Genomic DNA, 10,919 nt, shown 5'->3' with positions numbered 1-10,919 from the left:
CCAACATGTGTCAACAGACCCCAGTTGTCTGCTCAGGATTGTAATTTAAGATGCTGATTTTGCAACTCCTGAAGCTGGTGAAACACCATAGCTCCTTGAGTATTTTGTAGGAGATTTAAGGAGCTGCAAATTAGTGAACATGCAGTCTGCCTTGGTGCCTGGAGCAGAGCTCACATTCTAGAGAGATTATAGATTGGCAGCCCATGGGTGAGAGTCATTCCATGGATGACTTTCAGGGGCACATGGTTTCTGTTTGTTCCTTTATTTAGAACTGAATTCATTGCCAGCATTTTTTTTTAAACATGGAGATTATACATAGAAATGTTTTGAGCCGGGCACAGTGGCTCACACCTGTAATCCCAGTACTTTGAGAGGCTGAGGAGGGCAGATCACCTGAAGTCAGGAGTTTGAGACCAGCCTGGCCAACATGGGTGGAAACCCCATTTCTACTAAAAATACAAAAAGTTCCTCGGGCTTGGTGGCAGGTGCCTGTAGTCCCAGCTACTTGGAAGCCTGAGGCAGGAGAATCATTTAAACCTGGGAAGCAGAAGTTGCAGTGAGCTGAGATCATGCCATTGCACTCCAGCCTAGGCGACAGAGTGCCTAGACTCCATATAAAACAAAAACAAAAAAAGAAAATGTCTTGAAAAATCAGATCTAGCAACAGTACATGACAACCATTGGCTGAGTGTGATGGACCCCTTTTGCCGGGACATCAGAAGGCCAGTTTGTCTCTACTGTACCAAGGTTACCTGTCTGTCTGCTGCTGACAACTTAATTTGAGACCCCAGGCTTTACTGGTAAGATAGACACAGACTCAACTATTTATCAGTGAGTATTGTAGCTTAGGACAGTGGTTCTCCACAGAGGTGATTTAGCACCCTAGGGGGCAGTGGCAGTGTCTGAAGACATATTTTGGTTGTTGCAACTTATTTTGGTTGTTGCACGGTGTCTAGTGGATGGAGAGCAGGGATACTGCTCAGCATCCTACAGTGCACAGGACAGCCCCATGACAAAGATTATCCAGCCCCAAACGTCAGTAGAACTGAGGTTGGGAAACTGAATTAGGGGCACCAGCAAACTGGTCAGTAAGGAAGAGGTTAATTCCAGTGGTGGGGCTCAAGAAAGGCTTCCTGAATAGAAGAGGTATTGCTGGTGAGCAGCCACTTCATGATGTTCCTGCTCCCTTCTCAGCCCAGGAGCCTGGTTACTTTACAGAACAGGGTTGAAGTGTTGTATTAGTCTGTTCTCACACTGTTATAAAGAACTTCTCAAGACTGGGTAATTTATAAAGGAAAGAAGTTTAATTGACTCACAGTTCTTCAGGGCTGGGGAGGCCTCAGGAAACTTACAATCATGGCAGAAGGGGAAGCAAACATGTCCGTCTTTACATGGCAGCAGGAAGGAGAACTGCTGAGCAAAGGGGGAAAAGCCCCCTATAAAACCATCAACTCTCATGAGAACTCACTATCACAGGAACAGCATGGGGGTATCTGCCCCCATGATTCAGTTACCTCCCATGGGGTCCTTCCCATGATATGTGGAGATTATGGGAAGTACAATTCAAGATGAGATTTGGGTGGGGATACAGCCAAACCATATTAGGTGTACAGGCCAAAGCCTCATAGAGGCTACTGAGAGTTTATGGTCAAGCCACCTAGCTTCCTTAAGCCTTAGTTTCCTCACCCGTGTAGAACAGAATTTTGTCAGGTCTGTGGGGTACATGGGATACTTTCTACAAAGTTCTTACAACAAGACCTGGCTCAATTTTATAAAAATCAAACTCTTGGCTGGGTATGGTGGCTCGCACCTGTAATCTCAGCACTTTGGGAGGCCAAGGTGGGTGGATCATGGGGTCAGGATTTTGAGACCAGCCTGGCCAATAGTGAAACCCGTTTCTACTAAGAAATACAAAAATTAGCTGGGCATGGTGGTGTGCACCTGTAGTCCCAGCTACCCAGGAAGCTGAGGCATGAGAATCACTTGAACCGGGGAGGCAGAGGTTGCAGTGAGCTGAGATCGTGTCACTCCTTCCTGGGCAACAGAGTGAGACTGTGTCTCAACAGCAACAAAAAAAATCAGATTCTTGCTGAACACTCTCTGAATGCCTGGTACTGCAGGAGGCCCTGGGAATTTAAAGTCTCTCTCTCTCAATTTTATTTTTTTTTGTATTTTTATTTATTTATTTTTATTATTATTTTAGTAGAGATGGGTTTTCTCTATGTTTGTCAGGCTGTTCTTGAACTCATGACCTCAGGTCATCCACACACCTTGGCCTCCCAAAGTGTTAGGATTACAGGCGTGAGCCATTGCGCCTGCCCCCAAAGTCTCTCTTAAGAACTGACCTTGACTTTTTTGATTGCCTGATTTAGGATTTGTGGACTTTGCTGAATGGCAACATACAATTTTTAGGGAGAAATTTCTGGGAATTTTATTTGGAAGATGTGCACAAAGATTTCGCTTTTAAGTAGGCCCACAGTGGCTATATTTATAAAGTGAAAAATCGGAAATAGCCTTAATGTCCAACTATAGGATATTGTTTTAATATGTGATGAGACAAATTGAGTATTATGCAGTCATTCAAGAGGAAGCAGATGGAAATTTGCTGATATGGAAAGATGCTCATTATTAAGTGAAAACAATATACAAAACAATCTTTGTATATCAGTAATAGGCCAGGTGTGGTGGCTCACACCTGTAATCCCAGCTCTTTGGGAGGCCAAGAAGGGAGGATTGCTTGATCCCAGGAGTTCAAGACCATCTTGGGTAACATGGCAAAACCTTGTCTCTACAAAAATAGAAAAACTAGCTGGGCGTGGTGGTGCACACCTGTAGTCCCAGATACTCGGGAGACTGAGGTGGGAAAATCACCCAAGCCCGGGAGGTGGACACTGTAGTGAGCCGTTATTGTGCCACTGCACTCCATCTTGGGCAACAGAATGAGAACCTGTCTCAAAAATAGACACACACACACACACACACACACACACACACAAACACACTCTTACACTTTAAAACCTGGAGGCTAATAATTAATTAACAGTGGGTATCTATAAGCAGTTTTTACAATTCTTTTCTTATTCTACATTTTTTCCTTTTCTAATTTTTTTTACAATAAATGTACATTTCTTTTGTGAAAAATAGTAATGTATTTTGTTAACCTTAAAATTATTTGATGCTATTAAAATATAAATGAAAACAATAATAAAAGAGAGGGCAAGTTTTCCAGCTGTTCCCATCTCCATCCCCAGCCTTATCTCCTGACTGGATTCTTGATCACCCCCAATAAACACGGGCTCTTCATTTGTTTCAGTATTTACTAACCTCAAAACAAGGCAATGTAAAGATGAATAATCACACTCTGCAGGTGATCTGTATGCATGCGAAACTTTGAGATGCGCTGAAAGAGGAAGTTTTTTTTTTTTTTTTAACTTTTTTTTTTTTTTAAGAGACAGGGTTTCACCATGTTGGTCAGGCTGGCCTTGAACTCCTGACCTCAGGTGATCCGCCCGCCTCGGTCTCCCAAAGTGCTGGGATTACAGGCGTGAGCCACCGCGCCCGGCCGGAAAGAGGAAGTCCTTTACCTCTCTGTCTTCCCTTATTTATTCTCTTTTAATCCATTTCTTCCAATCATTCGTAACTTGCGGGCGTTTTTTTAGTATTATCTAATACTTGGCGGTTCCCCCTACCGCGACACACATTTTTTTGTAAGCATGCGCACTCCTGGATGATAGAGAGGACCAATCCGCCAGGCGGTCCCGCCTTCTGACGTCGACCATTGGCCGGCTTTGCCAGCGCGCTCCTGATTGGTGGCTGTGGGCCGGGCTCCGCTGCTTCTCAAAGTTGGTGATAAAGCGGCGGCGCGGCGGAATAGCGGCGGCTGCGGACTGGTTCTTAGGCGGGCTTATGGCGGTGCGGCTGCAGAGGTCGCCGCTACTCAAGGTGCTGGCGGAGCAGCTGCGGCACGACGCGGAGGGCGGCCGGACGTGTGGCGGCTGTCGTGGGCGACGGCGGGCCGCGGGCTGCTGGAGCTGGCGGCCGTGTGGATGCAGGGCACGGTGGTGATGGCTGGCCGCAGCGAGGCGCGGCTGCGGGACCCGAGCGGGGCCTTCTCGGTCCCCGGCCTGGAGCGGGTGCGGCGCAGGCGGCCCTGCCTCCTCCCAGGTAATGCCCAGGCCTCACCAGGTGCCCTCTTCCCTGCTGTCCCCCGAGAAGTTGCCGGCGGCCAGATTCATTGAACCTGGTCTTGACACTGGAAAGGGGGCGGGGCGCCGCGGGACTGCCCTACCTCCGGGCCTCTGCCCCTGGGGTTCCCCCCCTGAGTACCCTTGCTTCGGTCCCTCCTCGGTCAAGTTGATCTGATGATAAGCATCACCTGCAGTCCCTTTAACAAATACAGATTTCCGGGACTCTTCCACCTCCTAATGGGAATCTTCTGGGAGGAACCCCGGCACCTGCGTTTGTCACAAGCCCCCTCCCCCAATTGATTTCCTTGTTCACCATCAAGTTTTGGGAAATACTGTCCTGGGAACTTCTGCTCATCCTTAACACTCAACTCAAATGTACCTTTCTCAGGGAAGTCCTCCCTAACCCCTAGGAACGGGAGGCCCTTCTGTGCTGCTCCTTCATTGAACTGTCCTGGGCTAGAGCTCACACACGTTTGCCTCCTCTTTTTTTTTTTCTTTTTGAGACGGAGTCTCACTGTCTCCCAGGCTGGGGTGCAGTGGCACGACCTCGGCTTACTGCAGCCTCCACCTCCCGGATTTAAGCTATTCTTGTGCCTCAACCTCCCAAGTAAATGGGATTAGAGGCATGTGCCTCTACACCTGGCTAATTTTTTTTTTTTTTTTTTAAGAAGACACTGGGTTTTGCCATGTTTGCCAGGCTAGTCTTGAACTCCTGGCCTCAAGTGATCTGCCCGCCTCGTTCTCCCAAAGCGCTGGGATTACAGGCACGAGCCACCGCGCCCTGCCTGCTTCCTCTCTTAAGCCACTGATGCTCAAAACTTGAGCATGTATCTGTCTCTCCTGGAGGGCTTGCTAAAGCTGGGATGGCTGGGGCTCCACCCTCTGGGTTCCTGAGTCACAAGGTCCAGGTGGGGCTGGAAATTTGCATTTCTAACCAGCTCCTAGGTGATGCTGATGCTGCTGGTCTACTTTTGACTTTTTAAAACGTTTTATTTATTTGAGATAGGGGATTCACTGTGTTGCTCAGGCTGGCCTTGAGCTCAAGCAGCCCTCCTGCTCATCCTCCTTGGGTAGCTGGGACTATAGGCCTGCACCACCACACCTGGTGTTTGGGGGCCATACTTTGAGAACCACTGGGCCAGACCGAGCTTCTGGAAGGCCAGAGCTGTGTGGTCTTGACAACTGTATTCTCAGCATCTGGCCCAGTGCCTGACACATAAGTGCTCCAAGAACCAATTGTCTTGAGTGACAGGCAGTGGACATCCATCTCACTTGTTCACTGAGATGTCAATGGAGCAGGTGTTATACATCAGCCCCTCACGTGCAGCGCTGGGCTGCAGCAGAGACCCGATAAAGCCTGCTGGGAGATAGGCAGTGAGCATGTGTCCCAGAGGATCGCTGATCTCTGGGCAGCCATGAGGATGTACAAGGTGCTGAGTGGCCCTCAGAGGCTTCTGGAGGATGTTGAGATCTAAGCTGAGGAGGTCTGAGGATACGTGGGCCTTCCCTTCCCTGGGAGATCAGGCCAATATCACTTCATTCCTAAGGGCCCCTCCTGCTCAGTCTTGGAGTCTTAACTAGAGGCAGATAGGTCAGTGGTCTGGCCTGAACTGCTTTGGACTCAGGCTTAGGTGAATTCCTGGCTTCACCCCTTCCCAGCTGAGCTGCCTGGAGCACTTTTGTTAACTTTTCTGGATTTGTACTCTTTCGTAAAAAGAAGCTAATCATTCCTGCCTGTTGTGTTGATTCAGTAAGTAAACAACTGCCTTAACAGTGTGCCTGGCTCATAGTGAGGGTGCAGAACATGCTCTTCTCCCCTGCCCCCACCATCTTGCCCTTCAGCCTTCCCGCTGTCTGCCTGCCCTCAGCCCCAGCGCTGGTCTAGTACAGGGTCAGCAAACTACAGGCCTTCTCTTTTCACATGTCCAGTGAACTAAAAATGCTTTTTAAAGTTTTATTTATTCCTATTATTTTTATTTTTGAGACAGAGTCTTGCTCTGTGTCTCAGGCTGGAGTGCAGTGGCACAATCACAACTCACTGTAACCTCCGCCTCCCAGGTTCAAGCGATTCTTGTGCCTCAGCTTCCTGAGTAGCTGAGATTACAGGTGTGCACCACCATACCTGGCTAATTTTTGTAGTTCTGGTGGAGATGGGGTTTCATCATGTTGGCCAGACTGGTTGGTCTCGAGCTCCTGGCCTCAAGTAATCCTCCTACCTTCGCCTCCCAAAGTGCTGGGATTCTAGGCATGAGCCACTGTGTCTGGCAGGTTTTTACATTTTTAAATGGTTCAAAGAAAAATCATGACGTGAAAAGTATATGAAATTCAAGCATCAGTGTCCATAAGGTTTTTTTATTTTTTTATTTTTTGAGACGGAGTTTTACTCTTGTTGCCCAGGCTGGAATGCAATGGCACAATCTTGGCTTACCACAACCTCTGCCTCCTGGGTTCAAGCAATACTCCTGCCTCAGCCTCCCAAGTAGCTGGGATTATAGGCATGCGCCACCATGCCTGGCTGATTTTTTGTATTTTTAGTAGAGACGGGGTTTCTTCATGTTGATCTAGCTGGTCTTGAACTCCCGCCTCAGGTGATCTGTCTGCCTCGGCCTCCCAGAGTGCTGGGATTACAGGTGTGAGCCACTGCGCCCCACCATAAGTAGAGTTTTATTGGAATGCCTTGGTAATTTTCAGAATGCCTCAGCCAGTGTCCCACTACAGCTAGAGTTGAGTATCTGGGACAAAGACCCTATGGTGGGAAAAGCTCGAAATATTTACTGTCTGACCCTTTACAGAAAACATTTGCCAACCCTCCCCTTTAGCCTTTGCCCAACACGTAACCCATGCTGCTTGGTGTGTTGACTTACAGGCAAAGCCCCTTGCAGGCAGGCTGGGGCAGTCTCCTGTCTGGTCTCAGCCCTGGCATAAGCCTGGCATCTAGTAAATACTTCATTATTTGAACCAGTGGACATTGGTGAACTTGTCTGACATACCCACTGGCCTGAATGCCAGCTGGCAGGGGCCATGCCATTTCCTCTTGTTAATTAATACCAAGTTCAGCTTGACAAAATTGAGTCACTGCCTTCAGGCAGGGAGGCAGGGAGGTAAGCAGGCCACTAAAACACAAAGTAACATTGCAGGCAAGAGCCAGGTGGTGCAGACGAGGGACAGCTGATCCAGGCTTGAGGGCTCAGGGAAGGCTTCCTGGAAGAGGCAGCCCTGAAGGATGCACTGGAGTTACCTGTAAGGACCAACCCTCCTGGGATTGAGAGGGTCCTGGGACTGAGAGGGTCCTGGGACGTGGGGCTTTCAGTGTTAAAACTAGGACAGTTGTGCACCCTCTGTCTAGGTGCAGTGGCAGGAGATTGTGCAGCTCCATGGAACAGCCTGTGCAAAGGCTTGGAGGGAATAGAGTCCTGTGCATTTGGGGACCCTGGGACAGTGGTGGAAGGAAGGAGGGGTCTATCCTGATGAGCCTCAGTGGCTGTCTGGAAGGACCTGCCTGCTTCAAGGTCGCCTTGAACTCTGCTCACTGCAGTGCTGCTCTAGTGCTGTTCCTCCACTGCCTCTTCCTCTGGAACATCCAGGAGTTTGTTTCCATAAACCTAAGGTGCTGAAGATGCTGAGTTGAATGAGAAGCTTTTCCTGTCCTTAAGCTGCTCTTTGTTTGCAGGAGAAGCAGAGAAACCATGCTTACCTAGATCGTGCTGCGATCAACTGAGTTCTGGAGGCAGGAGGTGGATTTGAGAATGTTGACTGCAGCAGTGGGGTGGGGATGGTTTTGAAGTGGAGGAAGCTGGCAGAACATGGGCTGGGAACCATTGGAGTGGTCATGGCAACCAGGGGGTGGGGATACGGGAAGGAGAGGGAGGGACAGAGTGGAGAGCTGGGAGAGGGTGTGGGTAGAACCTACAGGGCCATTTTGTTTCATCGCATGCCTTTGAGCTCATCTGGCTGGCTGTGTGTGCCTTCCTACTAGAGCTCCTGTTCCCCTCTCCTGGTCAGATTGTTCTTGGACTTGTTCTTCTCTTCCTGTGCCTTCAGTTGTTCTATTTTTGTGTGTTCCAACCCTAACAGCACTTTAGGCCCATTCAGAGGGAACAGCAAGTGCATTTTCAGAACTAGCCTTTCATTGAGGGACCCAAGTGGAATGTGGGGAGGAGCTCTGAGAACCTGAGCACATCCTGCCTGAGGTTGAACAGCAGGATTAGGGGTCAGCTTGCCTGGCTTCCTTCCGTCAGAGCCCCAGGCCCCACATGCAGTGCAATGAAAGCAGCCTTATAGGGGCAGGCAGCAGGGCTGGCACCAGGCCTGTCCTTCCTGCAGTGTTTGGAGTTTTCTTTTATGCAGTTGGGTTTTGTGTGGTTGAGACCGATCAAGTTTTGCTTTGAAGGAGAGTCACTTCCCAATGGAATGGGAAGCGAATCACAGTTAATATGTCATTAGATCATCCAGGTGGCAGCCTGCCCTTGTGTGGATTTGTTTGTATGTGCTGAGGTGGCAGGGATAGGTCCCAGCAATTGTAACAGTGGGGCAGGGGCTGTCTGCCCAGCCTTTTTGGCAGCGTGGAGGGAAAATTGGATTTGCTTGGTAACTGTCAGAGGGTGTCTGCAGAAAGAGGATGTGTCCTATGCACAGAGACCAGTCACATACTCTGTAGCATTGAGCAAGGAATGGGATTAGAGGAAAGCTGAGGTTTTCAGCCCCTGCCTCAGAGCAGCCTGTCTAATTTTAACTCATACTCTGATGGAAGTGTCTCCTCCATTCCTTAGGCATGATTACAGTTTATGTGACGGTTTTGTTTGGCCTAGTAAAATCAGAAACGAAAGAAGGTGGCTGTGTACGGTGGCTCATGCCTGTAATCCCAGCACTTTGGGAGACCGAGGTGGGTGGATCACCTGAGGACAGGAGTTCCAGACCAGCCTGGCCAACATGGTGAAACCTTGTCTCAACTAAGAATACAAAAATTAGCCAGGTGTGGTGGTAGATACCTATAATCCCAGCTACTCAGGAGGCTGAGGCACAACAGTCACTTAAACCCAGGCGGCGGAGGTTGCAAGGAGCCGAGATCACACCACTGCACTCCAGCCTGGGCAACAGAGTGAGGCTGTCTCAAAAGAAAAAAAAAAAAAAAAGAAAGAAAAAAGAACATTACTATGGGCTTTTCTTCTTTTTTCTAGGAAAGTATGTGATGGTGATGGGAGTGGTGCACGCCTGCAGGCTGTGAAGATGACAGACCTTTCTGATAATCCCATCCGTGCAAGTATGTGGGAACTGGAAGTGGAAGATCTACACTGGAATATTCCTTAGATGATGTTGGAACTGTCGTTAAAAACAACCAAAATCCAATGATTTACAAGCTTATAATGATGTGGATTTCATGGACATTTTTCAATGCTTATTTTTCAAAAGTTTCTGAGAGCCTTGCTTTGGTTGACCAAGGAGTCTGGATGTAGGAATGTTTAAATCCTGGGATACTTGCTTTGCCTGTGTTTGCTGATGAGAAGCAGATGCTTTTGTCTTCCTGGTGTGTGTGTGTGAGTGTGTGTGTGTGTGTGTGTGTGTGTGTGTGTGTGTTAATTCTCTCTCTCAGACACAGAAGTCTCATGTTGCATTTTCCAAATTTTTTGTGTGATGATACTTTTTCCATTACTGCTGCATCCCTGTTTTACAATGCAAAATTTATCTCAGTCATTGCCCGTGGTGATTGAACTGTAGTTATGGGCAGGAAGACAGACTGTGTAAAAAAGGAATGACATCATGGCTCCTCATCTTCTTCATCAGCAACTACCATAACCAGTTTGCAAGTCAAATGGCATTTCATAACAGCAGGCGTGGCGGCCCCCAAAAGAAAATAGCTCCTTTTCTGCTTCGGACACCGCTCAAATATTTAGACACTGCTCTATCCATTTTCCTCTGCTAGAGAAGGTGATGCTTTCTTCCATCACTCACAGATGTTGAGATGTTTTCAGAATTTCTTGTTGAAATGAAAAACATCAAGATTAAGGATGCTTTTCAGGCCTTAGCTGCACTTCCGCTTCATAACTTTGGGGAAGACATGGCGAGCTTCCTGGTTTAGAGTTCTTTTGTCTTTTTGTATGGAATGACTTTGCTGTGATTTGAATGTTGGGTTTCTGCTGTCTGCTTAATACCCATGCCTGATTTTTGGAAATTGTACATATCAAGGGAGTTAGGTTATGCTCTGACATGGTTGTAGACTTTCACCAGGATTACTGATATTCTACCTCTAATAAATTAATATGCTATATATATATTTTTATAGATTTATAAAAAAGGTCTAGGTTTTCAGAAAAATGGAGCAGAAACTACAGCATTCCCACATACTCTACCCTCATACCCCACTCTCCCAGGTTTTCCACCTGTGAACATCTTTTATTAGGATGATACATTTAATAAACCAACATTACATTTTTATTAACTAAAGTCTCGTTTACATTGGGTTTCATTCTTCCTCTTATACATTCTGTGGATTTTGCCAAATGCACAATAACATGTATCCACCATTACAGTATCCAGAATAGTTTCACTTCCCTGGGTTCCCCTTGTTCACCCCTCCACCCAAACCTGATAATATCTGATCTTTCTTTTTCAGCTTTGTCTTTTCCAGAATATCATATAGTTGGATCATACAGTATGTAATTTTTTTTGGACTGGCTTCTTTCATTTGCTGTGCATATAAGATTCCTCCATGTCTTTTTTTTTTTTTTTTTTTTT

The 10,919-nt window shown here is 47.5% G+C and overlaps 1 long non-coding RNA gene and 1 pseudogene across 2 annotated transcripts; one reads left to right on the top strand and one right to left on the bottom strand.

The window, feature by feature from the left end:
* Positions 1-203: 203 nt before the first annotated feature.
* LOC108315989 lies at positions 204-10,449 on the top strand (annotated as a pseudogene). Its single transcript, XR_005202958.1, has 3 exons — positions 204-207; positions 3,713-4,164; positions 9,365-10,449. The product of XR_005202958.1 is annotated as a recQ-mediated genome instability protein 2-like (transcript).
* Positions 6,839-8,036, bottom strand: LOC119473736. The gene is made up of 2 exons (XR_005202955.1): positions 7,882-8,036; positions 6,839-7,797 (listed from the first exon to the last, which is right to left on the bottom strand). It is a non-coding gene; the product is annotated as an uncharacterized LOC119473736 (long non-coding RNA).
* Positions 10,450-10,919: the final 470 nt, after the last annotated feature.

This window comes from Cebus imitator, unplaced genomic scaffold, assembly GCF_001604975.1.
Source record: "Cebus imitator isolate Cc_AM_T3 unplaced genomic scaffold, Cebus_imitator-1.0 Scaffold181, whole genome shotgun sequence".
NCBI lineage: Eukaryota > Metazoa > Chordata > Mammalia > Primates > Cebidae > Cebus > Cebus imitator.
This window is presented reverse-complemented; position numbering and strand designations above follow the sequence as displayed.